We start from the raw sequence: 16,684 nt of genomic DNA on the forward strand, positions 1-16,684 counted from the left end.
TCTCTTATAACCCAAATTTAGATTCTTGCCAAGTGTTAATCACACCTTTTTAAAGCAAGTTAGGTCAATTTATGTGTGTATTTGGTGTATGTCAGAACATTCATTCCAACATTGAAAAACACATGTTTGGGACCACTACTTGACCTATTAAGATTTAAACAAAAAGCATTCTAGTAGCACTTATCAAGTTATTAGAAGAACATGTCATCTCAAACTTGTTGGTTCCATTCCTAATATTTGTGAAACTTTTGCTTAGAGTTACAAAAGTAGTGTTATCTCTAAAGTTGCACCCTGATTGAATCCTAGAATTCAGTTGCTTCGAGTAACATGGAAACACTCCTAAGTAATGGGTGTACTAGGATTAGGAATGAATCTCTGAGTTCTAGGTCAGCTCCTTATGATGCTTCACCTATTTTTCTTCAAATATGAACTTTAAAACTTAGGACAGAAAGGGATAGAAGGATTACTTGTATGAAATGAAAATACTGAAAAGTGAAATTGACTAAAGGTGATGCACCAAGCATTAAGATGAGAAGATTGTTGACCTAACATGATGAAGCTTTTCTAAACGGTTAAAGGTTGGCACAATATTGATCTCAGAGAACTCATATGTAAATATTTTACAAGAATGAGATGATAATAGGAATAATAATCTCATAGTTTAACAACTTGAAAAGAAACACAATCTCATGACTTGTAACCTATATGAATATTCTAAAAATCACTTGCAGATAAAGCTAAGACATAAACTCAAGGATTAAAAATAAATCAAAAGATTTATATTAGATCAGTGGCTTACATAGCAAGATGGACACAAGAAGGGCTTTTTAAATTGTTCCTTTATTCAAGCTTCTAAGGTAGTTCAACAACACTCCTCAAAGTGGTTACAAAGTAATCTACAAAAAAAAAATCATGAAGGACTCCTAAGAGATCATGACAAAATGGATTTTTGCATAAAAACTAGAACCCCTTACTACACATCCTAGAAATCCTTAAATAGAAAAAGATTGCAACACGCCTCATATGGGAGGACACATGTCAAAGTGTGATTGAAAGAATAAATACCAAGAAATCACATGATGTTGCATCTAAATATTCTCTGTATTTAGACAAAAACTAGAAAAGTAGCCATAAAATTGGTATGGTGATACTTGTTGCAAGAGTCTTTCATTTAATTATGCTCCTCCTGTACTACCTTTGTTATCAAGATCTTCAACTGCCTCCACTATCAGAGCCTTTATCTGTCCAATCTTCCTCCAAAACATTTACTTCCCTCTTGATGATCCATTTAGCATATTTGATTTCATCTAAGTTCCTTACTTTCATACTCCATCCAAATATTAGATCCCCATCATGTTGCATAGATTGAGCACTAATGCTCATCTTTCATAGTTGTTCAGTGTTGACTTGTCCCCTGCAATTTGAATCCTACACTGTACTTCCACCACCTTAATGGAAATGTCAATAACTTATTTAGATTTGCATGCTTGGTGCCCTTCTTGAATTTCATTGGTTGAGGGCCTTCTATCACTTCATATCTTCTTATGATTTTCTGATGATAGCTTATCGCAAGATTGGGGGCATTGAATGTCATATCATCCTATAGTTGTGACCTTGTGAGATGGGTCATTTTAACTGCTTTGTGACTATTCCTCATCATTATATGTTTGACCTTGCAAAATTGCAACCTCCTCCTTTTATGCTCTATTATTTCTTCACAGCATGAAATTACCTTAACACATTAATTGCAGTGACCTTACAATGACCATGAAACTGACTGTGTTACATCCTCACAACTATCAGGGCTTAACACTTCTTTAACTGTGCTATGTTGTGATGCCTATATCTTTAACCATGTCACCCCATTAGAACTGCTAGTCATGAAGACTATTTGGAACATGTGACATTGTGCCAAAAAATAGCTTAATTGTTCCATATTTCATATTGCACCTTTGTGACTTTTAACTCACTCTTTGACCTTGTGAGAGTGTGACAAAGGAAATTTCCACTATGCAGCTTAAACCCCAATCTATTCTTAACCATGTGTGATGGTGTGAACAATTTTTTTCACAACCTCGTAGCTTTAATTATAGGTTTCCTTTAACTCCATGTGATGTTGCAAAAACTAAATTCTGACTGAGTTGTTAACTTTCACAACTTTGTAACTTGAAACTTGGAGCTTATTTTGATGGAGTGCATTGATTGAATCTATCATTGTTATTCAATAAACAACTCCTTTAGAAGTTGAATTGCACTAATTGTCAACTGACCCTTGCAACGATGTGATGAAGTTCATGCATGTGGTCCCACCAAGACATGCATTACTATGTCACTTTTATGCATTGACTAAACTTCGTGCAACTTTGAAAAGAAGGAAAGTGACAAGTGTTGATCAACTAAGATCTAACGAGTGTCTATATAACTAAAGCTCTTTGTCAGAGTCAACACCCTTGAGCTAATCATAAATTGCTATTTTGACAACTTGCTCTAACACATTCCTCTTTTGTGGCCTGTGGCTAAGTTTGGTCTCACCAAGTCCATGGGGTGAATGCTTTCTTTCCCACTTTAGTTAAACTTCAAGAATCTTTGAAAAGTGGGAAAATACCAAGTGTTCATCTAAAAAGACCTAACGGTTAGGAAATCTACATCATTTAGAAACTAGAAATGGGCCCGTGGGGACAAGTGCCAACTACTCATGTTCCTGCTTTGACTAAACTTTGTGCATTTTCAAAAAGTGGGTATATGCCAGATGTTGATTAATTGAGCTCTAACAGTCAAGAAGATTGTGAGTCCTTGAGACATTCTTAAGCTAGAAATGGTCTACGATGTTGTGACTGACTCTTCTGCTCCTTCACAGCATGAAATTAAACATTAGCACTAACCATTATGAAGCCACGCTAACTATGAACTTGATTATCTCGCATCTTCATAACTCATCTGATAGTTAAGATATAATCCGGATTGAAAAGGTGATGAAAGGTGGTCACAAGATCACAACTTGAAATATCCATGAGAAAATTGTCATACAAATAAGAAAATATAAAGACTTAGGGATATAAGGAGAAGACCTAAGACCAAGATTTTATGTATCCCTCTCATGTATGCATGGAAATTATGAATAGTATAAGAACTTAGAACATGACTATCACCCTAAGTATTTTCATGAAGGTGACAACACTTCAGAAGTGAAACATATACATACACTATCTCTTTTCACAGGCACCTAGCTAGGAATAATTGGCAACAGTTCTACCAATTTGTACAGTGGTAAAAATTGGTAACAAGTAGTTTTCAAGAGTATGATTTAGGAGAAGAAGTCTCTTGTAACCTAATATACTATCTTGAAATATTTATAAACACCAAGTGACTTTATGCAAGTCCAATTACAATAAAATAAGACAAAAAAGTTTCAAGCTGCACAAATAAATGACTCCAATCTAACTTAACTGCCAACAAGACTTTATTTAATAACTACTAGTTGATAGAGATTCCACTAAACACTATGATCAAAAAGAGGACATTACAACATTGAAAACATGCCTAAATAAGCTATTTCACAAACTCATTAGTGGAGTAGATAACAAGAGTACATCTAGTATAGTCCAATTGTATTTTCTCCTTGCATCCTTATGTAGAAGTAATAGTTTAAATTCGCAAGTTCAAGTTGCATTTTGTAAGTTGGAAGTTCATGCACATTGTGAAGCCATATGAATTGAAGTTAAGTAAAAATACACCAATAAATCTTACCTATTTAATTTTCAATGTTCCTGATATGTCCCATCAATCGTGGAAGGTGGTCTCGATTTAATCTAATCGTAACTGCAACAATGACCATAACACCAATAAAGAAAACCATAGTAGAATTAAAGAAAATATATATGGTATTTCTCAATGTCATAATTTTCATATACAAAGTATTTAATCTTAATGTCAAACTGAAAACTTTATCTGTGCAAGAGTAACCATACAAATTTGATACATTCAAGAAGAGAATACTTACACAAAATGAAGCCCAATCATGCCAGACAAGTTGAGTATTGGGCCTTCAAGTTTTTTATTTGATAGTTTCCTGATAGAGACACATTTAAAATGAGCTTATAATAGAATACCTACAATGAATGAAATTGATTAATTAATGAAGGTATGTTAGTTTGAGCTTCACTTGGTTTCAAGAATACTTTAATATTCTCTACTTAACAAGGTCAACCACGTAAAGGTATAAGGTCATATAGTCTCACCCCCCTCCCACTAACATCGATATAAATTCCCCATTGACATCTAATTACATACTTCATTCATTTATTCATCCATTTATGAACTATAACATTCGATCAATACAATCACATAACATTCATTAATATGCAATACTAATCAAGACTTCATTAACACATAAAAAATTTCATTAGCATGACATAAAAATCAATATTAATACACAACATTCATAGATAATTACTTAAAACAACGTACTTTCATTATCAAACAAGGTTTATTAAAGAGCATTTTTTGTTTTTCTTAGCTTTCTTAAGGAAAAGGTTGATAGGAGCATCAAGGTATTCCTCATTCTCCTCCTCTTGTGACACATGTGATGTGCAATTATGATGCCTCCTCTTGGTTTGAGGAGCACGAGGTTGCTACACTAAAGGGGGCTTTGATGTAATAACAACTAAATGGGTTAAATTGGCATACTCTTTTTCTTTTTTTTACTATTACAAGTATTTCATTAACCAGTAGAACATAACATGCATTTTTCTTACCTAAAAATTCCACATCATGTACAATAACATTTTGATCGACTGCCACCTCAAAATATTGAACACTTTGGACATGCTCCACTCATTCACCATGATGTTAAACATGCTCTAAAATTTTCAAAAAAAGGTTACATGGAAAATTGCAATTGAAGATGTTAAATTCTATTTATAATTGTGTAATTAATTTCTAATAGAAATTAATACCTCCACTACTATGATGCACATCATGGCCTTCATCAGGTGTAGGTTCTATGATAAGATTTGAAGGCTGTAGTGAAATGTTATGCGCATTGTTATCATAATTTGATATATAAAATAGAAATAGTCAATTTATGTTCAAAATTAACACCAAACATGAAATTTCTCAACTATTCAATCTAATTGAATTTTCATTTGACCAATTTACCTATGTTTGATCTTGTGCACACCAAATTCTTCGATATGGATTTTAGATTCTTGGCATAGGCAAGCAGCCATGACTTTATAGCCTTGCTTTATGGAAATTATATTGTCTTCATCTGTGGGCTCTACATTGAATTATGTACCCTATATTTTTTACTTAATAACATCATTTTTGCATGTATGATTTGATTAAACAAAATTGTTTGCAACATTAAATTTAAAAAATCATATGAAATTCCATTGTTGCTACTTACAGGTCAAGAGTGAAGTTTCATATAGCCATCAAATCCAAGTTTGTGTTGGCCAACCTTTTGTAGTCTCGCTTCTATAGATTTTGATGTGTCCTAAAATCTATAAAAAGTTTGAAACATGTTAGATTATATAAATAAAATGATCACTAATTAGTGCATGATTGCATTCTACTTAATACTACCCTGACATACCTTCTTTTTTCATCTTCTGGATGAATTCCTCTACCCTTTAGCATTTTCTCTTTTGCAACTTCTATTATTTTATTCCACTCCATCGATAGAATCATAAGAGGATGCTTGTACTTTGGGTTAACCTTTAGAGCCCTTCTATATTGGTCCCTCGTAGCCGTTATATGTTTGAATGCTTTTTTAAGAAGTAGGGCACTGTCAAAAATATTTTTTCCAAAGAGGTCCTCAAAAGATGTAATGAGATGATTTTTTAACTCAAGACCCTATTAATTCCACCTTTTTTTGAAAAAATAAAATTGTTAGATCAATCATTTTAATATAGTACAATAAATGGAAGAAAAGAAAAATATTGTATCAATGATATGAAACTATGTACCTTTTACGTATGGTGGGTCCAAATAGCTTCAATGTCATTTCAAAAATAGTATCATAGAAAACATCATTTCCTACAAAAACATCATGGAATTATCAGTCTAAAATGAGTGATGTATAACTAAACTACAATTTTACTATAAATAATAATAATTTTAAAGCACCTAGAAGCTTCGGTACTTTTAACAAAAATATGGTTTTCTTGTTCAATAATAATGACCCCACAAATGAACCAGTACTAGTAACATGGGCTAATCCAGGAAATGGTTGGGCTTCACTAGTAGTGATCTATGTTCTTGTATCAATTGTAGGTGTATCTATTAGTGCACAAAATAGGTCAATGAGTATAAAATCCACCAAAAAAAAAATAATGCATGATTAGCGCATAACAAGATATAGTAAAACAAGGTTTTACTAGTTGTACTTGGTATAGAAGATGTATGAAAGCTCCTTGTTGCCGACAATGTTGTCGGCAATAACAGAGTGGTGACCGAAGGAGGTGTATGCACTTCATCATGAGCTAAAAAATACATTGTTCCCAAAAATATTTGCAATGGATAAATATCAAATGGGATACTATCTAGAAGCATCCAAAAGGTTAAATGAATGGTTAAAGGTTTAAGGATTATTTACATGAAGGTTGTGTGATACAACCCTCACTATATTGACCACGCGATCTCACAGGTGTCAAAAAACCCTATAAGAACACATAATATTTTAGATCATGATCCATAAGATAATATAAAATATAAATATCTATTGAATTTTTATTATTTCTTAAGATTAATTACCACTTACCTTCAAAGAATTGACTCTACATATCAATTGATCTTTGAGTGCCTTTGTCTCCTCGATTTTGTTTTGTTTGAGGACAAGGTTAAGAATTTGATTACTATATTTTTTTATTATCTGACTAGCCATGAAGATGAGATTAGCACTACATGCGATGTCATCTAAAAATGATGCCTCAATTTAAGATCACATTTTATCTTCTCTCATTTTTTCTTTTCCCTATGAATAAGTATCAAGTTGTAACATCAATATTAGTAAAATTCCATCCTCTAGACAGATTGAGGGGGAAGTGCAAGTTAATAACAGAAGGAAGGCTTGGAAGAACTTCAATGTGAGAACGGCCACTATGGGAATCTACAAAGAGGCGATGAACCCCCAACTCCTGGTGGACGACCTCGAGAAGCCTAGACTCAATGAGCTAATTGACCCGGCTATGGTGGCTATTTCTAATAATGCAAGAGAAACGAGCATGAATCTATTGAACAATGCCCGCAATAGCATGATCGACAACTTCAGATCAATTAAATGGCTTTTCCATGAGCTTGAGGATGTCAGAGATAGGGTTTCCCAAATGGAAAAAATCAAGAGCAAGACAGGTGCAGAAAGCCAAGGCGGCCGAAACAGCTGGGAGACCCTGATGGAGAGGAGAGTAAAAAATATTGAGAACTACAATCACAACCTAGCAAGTCAAATGATCTCCCTCCTCGCTTCGATCAATGACAACATCCTCTCTCTCTTGGAAAATCTCAAAGACAGGAACCAGATGGAGGAAGATGATAAACAGAACAGAGTCAAAGATAGGCTGGATGTGGATAAAGCCAAGGACAGCACTATGGAGTAGGATTTGACGAACGCCCAGGATCATAAGGTAGAAGAGCAACAAGAGCGCGCCGAAGCTGCCCAGACCATGATCGAGATGGAGAAGTAGTCTGCTAGCTTGGGTCTCTGTCCTTTGGTTTTTGTTTCTCCTGGCTTTGGCTTTTTGTCTGGTCTCTGTTTTTCTGGTTGGTTCTCTGGCCTTTTTAGTGGGCAGTTGTTTCGGGCTGGGCCTTTGGGCTTATTTTCAGCCGTAAGGCTTATGTTTTGGCTGGGCATTTTTTCGCTTATTTTCAGCCTTTCTTGTTGTTAAACTTATGGGTTTCAGGACCCCTTAAAACCTGTTTACCTTATCAAAAACATAATAATATGATATTTGTTTCTATATAATTTGTATAATCATAGTAATTAAGGTTTACTTTTGTCAAAGAAGCTATCTAAGGAACATCCCCATCTGTGTCTTCTAGTGGACCATCTAATCCTGTGACAAAGATTAATAATTCTTAGCAATCACCAATGAAATGAAAGTAATAGAATTAGCAAAAAAAATTATTAATAAAATATTATATTGTCTATTGGAGTCAATATTATTTGAAGGTAATTAGTTTAAATGTTGTATCTACACAATTCAAATTGTAATCTATCAAAAGATCTTCCCCTACACTTATTGATTTTATTGCACATACAAAAACATGATTTCCCTTCTGTGCCTTGAATATGCAATTCGGTCACTTATTAGTTGACATATGTCAAGAATTATTTATAAATCTTACAATATTCCCTATTTTTTTTTTCCTTTCATCAATATACATAGTGAGCCTTTTACTTTGACCATTTTCTTTGCATTGTATATACTTTGGTGACAACGCATACCTATGCATACTTTTTTTTATTACACAATTTGCATCCAGTTGTTGTAATTGTAACAAGGTCCTACATACTCCATCAATTCAACAACTTTATTATAAATAACCTTTATTCCATCCATGGAAAATAGGCCCAAACCATGTAATGAAGATGGAGCTATTCAATATATCTTTTCATTAATCAAAAAATTGGTGTTAACTAGAGGTAGTTCCTTGGGTACCCACTCTCTCTAAATATGTGTGTACCTTAAGGGAACCTTCCTATTTCCTTTTCTCTCATTATCATAAGAACATGACCCCCCTCAGCAAGAAAAAATTGCATTCATTTATTTAATTTTCTTCTAATATTTTGACCTCTAGTTGATCTCGCTATTTTAGACCTACTAGATGTCTCACTTTTGTCTTATATTCCCACATTTTCCTCACTTGAGGAAGACAGATTAGAAAAATACCTATTTGGTGATACCTAAAATCTATAAAATGAGAGACATACTAGGATTAAAGTTCATATTGATAGTAAAGAGAAGATAACAAATTTTTAAAAAATGTATCTATAGGGTCTAATGACTTATACCTATCAATCCATGTCATTGTGCATGATCCTTGTCAAAGGCATTAAATAGCTTGCATATTTAAATCATTTATCTTTAGTTAGCCAAAAATTACATGATATATATGCTACAAATTACATAGAAGACAAAAATTACATGATGCATTCATCAAATCATTGTATATTTTTTAATTTCTTACCTCCACTTTATGTGTGGTAGCTATGTAAAATCTTTGTATATACTCCATGAAAATAGAGTTCAACACATAATAACTTAATTATAAAAACATACTAGTCAAAAAAAAATCTATGAGTAAATCACTCCATCATACTTGAATTTAATCATACCTCAACATACATTTCATTGATCATGTCATAATCATCATCTTCATCCATGTCATCATCATCATCACCATCATCGTACTTGTCACTTTGATTATTATCATCACCATCATCATCATCTTCATCACCATTATCATGACCATCATCACCTTGATTGTCACCATCTTCATCACCATGATCATCATCATCACCACCACCATCATTGTTAGCATCACCAGAATTATCATCATCATTACGTAATAGCCATTCATGATCATCATTTACTTCATCTTTTGATTCTTTAGTATCTTCTTCTTCCATCACATTATACTTTACTAGCCTTCTTCTTGGATCATGTCTAATAAAAAATGACCAACCCAATTTATGTGGAATGCTAAAGTAAAACACTTGCTCACATTGACTTGGAAGAACGTAGGGCTCATCTCCAATTGGCTCAAATGACCTTGTATTAATCATTGCAAATCCACTATCATATTCAATAATAGTCCTATCAGTATTATTTTGATTCAGCCATAGCCTGTACCATTTAACGACAAATATAACTAATTTAAATAAATTAAAGTCACACTCAAGTATATCATCCAAAATGTCATAGTATCAATTTTTAGATTGTTGAGGATGTATGTCATTTTTAGATGAAATATTAGTGACCTTGAAGACTGCATTTATCCTAGAATCACAAGTTTTCTTCATTTTGTCTAATTTTTTTATGTAAAATTTATGGTCATGGTAGTACATAGCTTTATGGTGTTTGATCTGCAATTATTCAAGCATCTCAAGATTATTTGCATTGATTCGTGAGTTGTTATTAAACTTATGGGTCATGATTAGTATTTTTATACGTACCTTTATATCACTTATGCCATATACTAGATCAAGTACCATTGGTGAAATATTAGAATCTCCATAATGATGAGCTTCTTTAACCAATGATGCAACACTATCCCATGTTAATGAGTGACCATTTTCTTGAGACTGTTGAATCCATACCGTCACCCAATCAAGATTGTTTGCAATATACAAATGTATTACATCCCTCTCATGACCAACAATAAAGAAAATGACTAAACCAGTTAAAAACAACTTATATTGATGATGGATAAGAATTAATTAACTATAATAACATCTTATAACTACCTCTCACTTTCATCAATCTACCTTTCCCCATTGAGTACTCCCCTTTAAATCTGTTAATGGAGTTGATATTCACTAATGTACACCATGGTCTCGTATACCATATATCCCTCTACCATAGAACCCTCAAGATGTGCTCTTTGTCGAACCAATCCCTTCATATATTTCAAGTGTATCTCAACCATCCACATTGACTTAGTTTGTACAAGTCGACACAATTCAATATCTTCAACTTGATGTATGAGGTAGTGTTCTTGAGAATTGAAAAAAGTTGAAGGTAGACACTTTTTCATTTCACACATAAGTTGTGAAATTTTTCTCTTCCATTATTTTATATATTTTTATCAATTTCTTTAGATGATAACCACCTAAAAGATATTTAACATGCAAGAACATATAAATGAGATTTTAGATAAAAACATGCAATAAATTACATAAAAAGTGAAGCAAGTCATAAATATAATATATATACAACAAGTCTAAGAAATATCACTTATAACCTCATGTATTTTCCAAGATCATATATAACTTCTTTAATTTTGTTGTCAAATTGGTGTGGGAGGGATAGAGGTAGGACGCACTACAATCATTAAAAAATGATCTTTTTAATATATTATGAAATAATACAATAAAAAGTACATGCAATTTTATAAATATATTGTAAATAGAGAACATGACTTACCTTGACAAAGGTATACCAATCATGTGTTTTCAACCTTAGCCAAAAATCATCTTTCTTTGATACAAGACTACTTATATTTGCAGCAAATATCATGGGAAATTTATTATTTTATGACTTTTTTTAATGCATCACTTTATTGCTCTATTAATAACCAAAGAAGGGCACTCGTATCTATGCGGTCTCCATTGCTATTTGATTCAATGAAATTTTTAGTACATGATTGGATTCATGAATGTCATTATAAATTTCAGCAATTTTTTCTCTATCACACCTTCCATCCAATATTTTTCATAGTGTCTCTATTACATTCTTTCCAATATTCATAGCATCAAATAAATGCACGATTGGGATATCCTTGTAGTATGGTAACTTATTAAATTGAGTAGGATAACTTTTTATTCCTCTAGGAAGTTGGTCATTGATGCCTTAACAACCTTCACAAGCATCAATTACATCATTATTAAATAAAAGACAATATCAAAATATAAATTTTAAACAAAAATCATCAGATAAACATTACCTCAGTGATTTAGTCGATCTATTCCAACTTTCATAGATGAGGTGTCATTCTCCATTGCCTTGATGTTGCCTCTTCTTTCCCATTAAAAAGATATTTTTTAGTAATTTGATACTTATGATTATTGTGGAGAAAGTACCTAAACTCATCGAACACCTACTTTCCTAAACTTCTTGAATAATGAGATTTCATCTTTGGACCACAAATTGGACTTGCGAATTTTCCCTTTATTTGAAGACCTAAAAGATCATGTACAATTATCATGCACAACTTAAACATACAACAATAACGTGTAAGTACTATAACATACCAAAAATATGTGACCTTAACAACATAACATTCCGCAAAAATGAGTTAGCCGAGGGACATCATGTATTGTCCATACAAGAATTGCATGGAATTAAAATTATTTTTGTCCTATTGGTCTAGAGATGTCATATATAGTGACCCCATTCTATAACATCAATAACTCATTAATAAGGGGCTCAATATACATTTTCATATATTTAACTTGGTACTTACCAAGTAATTGAATGAACAAAATTATTACATAATTATTATGACCATTTTGATGCATTATTTATAAATTAATTTAGATAACTATTAAATGAAAAAATACCTGTTACAATCATTGAAAAAATAATGTTCTCCCTCTTTATGGACATCCAAGGAGGAATATTATTGTTAATAAAAAATATAGGCCACACTGAGTAAATAGATTTCATATCTCCAAATAGATTGACATCATCCGTTGCCAATGAAAGCTTGAGATTATGAGATTTTTCTTTATAAAGTGTGACCATTTTTTTTCTTTAAATGTAGAACCATCCACAAGAATTTGCATAACGTCATCTTGACTTCTATTGTGTGCATGATAATCCATAAATAATGCTAAGATAGTGCACCTAAATAATCGTTCAAGATGTGGAATAATGAAAATGTATTGAAGAACCTTGTGAGGCACCTTTCTTTTTATTTGATCTAACTTATATCTACTAATATTACAATTGGGGCATTCTATTGCAAATTCATGTTGTTTATGATATAGAATGTGATCATTGGGACATGCATGTATTGTCTAATACTTCATTCCAATTTGATTCATAATGGTAGAAAATTCTTGGTACGAATGAAGAAGAATGTTTGATGGTGGTAAAAAAAACTCACCTATCAACCTACAACAAGAAATATGAATTTCTAATACAATAAATAGTAATGGTATGTTAACATTGAAGATGAAAAAAATGGCATACCTTAGCATATGTGACATTGATACATTGGATAAACCATTCATAACCTTCAAGTTCTCCAACAACACTATAGTAGAGAAGAGTTTTTTAGGAGCCTTGGTATAGGGGCTTGTATGGCTTCTCAAGTATACGTATATCAAGACCATCTTCATCATCATTATCAGATGCACTAGTACCATCATTGTGATCATCTTGATCAGTTGCACCAATACCATCTTCTTCAATCATGTTCTCTGGCACATTATCAGCTATGCCAATACCATCATCTTCAATTGTGTTCTATGCTACAAGATCATCTGCTACCATGGAAGCATTATCCTCAGCTTTGGTATTCACACCTCCATGTTCCTCTAGTTGGAAATCCACATTCACCAATCAACAAAAATCATGCCCCCCTTCAACATTACCATGTTGGCTACAATGACTCTAGGCTATTGTGATTAGAATTCTCTAATTCTTTAAACCCTTACACTTTTTGCAAGGACAATTACATTTATCAACTTTTTTTCAGAACTGAGCCCACAATCTAGCAATTGTCTCATTATTTTATTCTGGGTTCATATTGCCAAGTGTGGTCTTTCTTCACAGGAAAATGTTTTGGCTATAAATATACAAAATTTAACATAAAATCATTAGTAGTATCTTGTATATAATAAAAAATAATAAAATATTACAACATTATACAAAATTCTAAAATACACACACAAATCATGCTCACACAATTAGGCCAACCAATTTGCACATTCCTTCCCAAATCATCTTTCCTAATATCTTTCCTCCACCATAATTTGGACATGGAATTTTCATGTGATTAAGGATTTTTTCATTCTATAATACCACATAGATGCATGCTTGATCATATACACACACAAACACTTGCATAATCACAGAAACACATGCTTGCACAATAACACACACATATAAAGTACAATCATGTGAAAATGTATGGAACCAATAGTGATGTAACTTATATTAAATGGTATATGAAGGGTTTTTTTCTTCCTAACCAATTTTTGAAACATATGATGAGGTGGACTATGATACTTTTACATTGGAATTCTCAATATCAGTGGGTGGTGGTAAAAGGTGTTACATTATTAGCATCCTTAGCATTTTAATTTCATAGTTCATGGTTATGTAGATATAAATTTCATATAGAGATATGATCAAGACCACTTTTTTTATTGAAATTAGATACTATATGGTTCTTAATAGAAATTGAAGAAGGAAATTTGAAATTATTTTAGAGGTTTCTTTGAGACTTTTCTTAATCAAGTCCTCAGTTTGATGTTCCCACCTCCAAACAACTAGATAAGTAGATAAACAATGATCTATAATCAAAGGTAATAGAGTTATTTGGTGTTTACAAAAGTTTTCATAGTCATTATTTTCCTTTGTGTTTTGTTTTATTTTGGCATAATTGTTTTTGTAGAGCATCAGAGGGTATTCAGATACCCACTTTATTATAAGCCTTGACTTGGTTAAATACACATCTGACATTTAAGGACTTTGTTCAAACGGGTGAGTGAGATGTGTATGTACAAGAGGAAAATTTTGTTTGTTCTATATAACCATGTTTCTTGATAAGTTTCTTAAGTATATGTTTTACTACCAAGTACTTCCAATAGCTTTTATGATTCAGTAAGATTTTATCAGATAGAGTGATGAATGTGTGAAAATAGGATTTCCTCATCTATAATTGTATGTAAATATATTTTTTAATCTCTTCTCAAAATAATGAAAAAACATCCATTTCTACCATGGTGATTAGTGAGCTATCCCAATTTAGAACCTTATTCTAAGGAGGAAAAGAGAAAAATTGAATGGAACTCCAGGATATTGAGCTGGTGAAAATACTTATGAAGAAGTCTTCTCTAATATAATAAGACTTGGTGTTTAGCTAGGAGAGATATGGAAGAGTCCCCACAGTTTATTTGTTGTCCAAGGATGGTAAACTCATATGGGAAGAGTTAAAAATGATTTATCATAACTAATTTAAGACTAAGCTACTTATTCTTCCTTATCTTTGACAAGCATCTCAATAATATATGACAAAGAGTTAAAATGATTTATCATAACTAATTTAATTTAATTTAATTTAATCTTTAACAAAAAATTATATATTGGAATAACAACATTTATACCACTAGATCATGAAAAATAATATCAGAATATGTGAAAAGGAATAAAAAAGATTGAAAGAATATATGAACATATTATTTGGAAAGGGTATTCGTAGCTATTAAATAGCTAATTTCATGTACTCTAAGTTCTTAATAATAAAGATTTTTTGTTTTGACTTATAGAGAGTTTAAGGATTTTCAAAATCAATGAAGATGATTTTGAAGTTGACATCAACATATTGGTTTATAACACAATCTTTGAAGAGGGATTATGTTCATGAAAATATCATATTAGAATAATTCCTTATCAATTCAATTGTGATATTCAAAAATAAATTTAAAATTATAGTTAAAAATTCCTTATCAATTTGATTGCTATAGCTGCCACAATGATTTTGGAATCAAATTATAACACTAGTAATCTTTGACTTGTTCGATTCACTTGATCATGTCATATAGATATGTTTCATCATTCAAGTTTTTCCCTTTAATTCATGTCATGTGATATTATATATCTATTATATGTGTTCATAATTTCTTATAATCAACTATTGATGACACATGTTCGTAGTAGATGGTTATTTCATTAAAACATTGAAGTTGTTAGTTTTGAATGTAATTTATATGTTCAATATGAAGAAATTTGAGATGATGTGATGTATACATAATAATTCATGTTGGTAGTCAATATTTTTAATGCAAATGATCTTTGATTTCTTGATTTACTTGATCATGTGATCTAGATATATCTCATCATTCAATATTTTTCTTCAATTCATATGAAATGTTGTAATATATCCATTGTATTTGTTCCCTTTCCCTTTAATGGTCTCTCTTTTTAAAAATGATGACACATGTTAGTGGTCATTATTTTCAATCAAGTTGTGATGCAAATAACTTCTACTTTCTACTTTCTTTGACTTGTGAAATGGATGTGTTTCATCTTTTTCTTCCATTGACATGACATAGCATGATGTCATATATCTATTGTATTTGTTCTCCCTTTACTTATAATCAACTCTTATGAAAGATGAAATTCATTACAAAAAATTAGTATGGAGGCAAAGATAGTGACAGGGGAAAACACACACTTTGTGTTGGTTCATGGAGGATTTCTTGGAGCTTTGTGTTGGTACAAACTTCTCACTCTCCTAATAAAGGCAAGCCATGATGCCACTGCAATAGATCTCACCTCCTGTGGAATTCATAGAATGGATTCCCATCAAAATCAAACATGGTCTAACATAAATCAGCCACTTATTGAGTTGTTCTCTACACCACTTCTTATTTTTTTCCTCTCAATAAAAAATCTGTTTTACTTCCATCTAGTTTTAATTTTTTGGGTGCAAGTAATATTGGTGGGTTACAGTGTTGGAGGCATGGCTTTGAGCTCAATAATGGAGAAATTTCCAGAGAAGATCAAAGACATATTTGTGATAGCATTTATGCCTCTGAGTGAATTGTTCAACAAAATTATTTTTTTACAAGAAAATGCACCTCAAGAACTATTAGCTCATAAGAAAGAACATGGTGTTGAAATGGTACAGAAAGTGCTTGACATGAGAGGCCCTCAAGTGAGGGTGTTAACCAATCTTGAAAACTTGAATGCTGAAATGAAAGCTATCAATGATTATTTTTCCTGGTTTG

Source organism: Cupressus sempervirens, chromosome 3 (assembly GCF_028749045.1).
Source record: "Cupressus sempervirens isolate cs-2001-9-10 chromosome 3, ASM2874904v1, whole genome shotgun sequence".
In the NCBI taxonomy this organism is placed as follows: domain Eukaryota; kingdom Viridiplantae; phylum Streptophyta; class Pinopsida; order Cupressales; family Cupressaceae; genus Cupressus; species Cupressus sempervirens.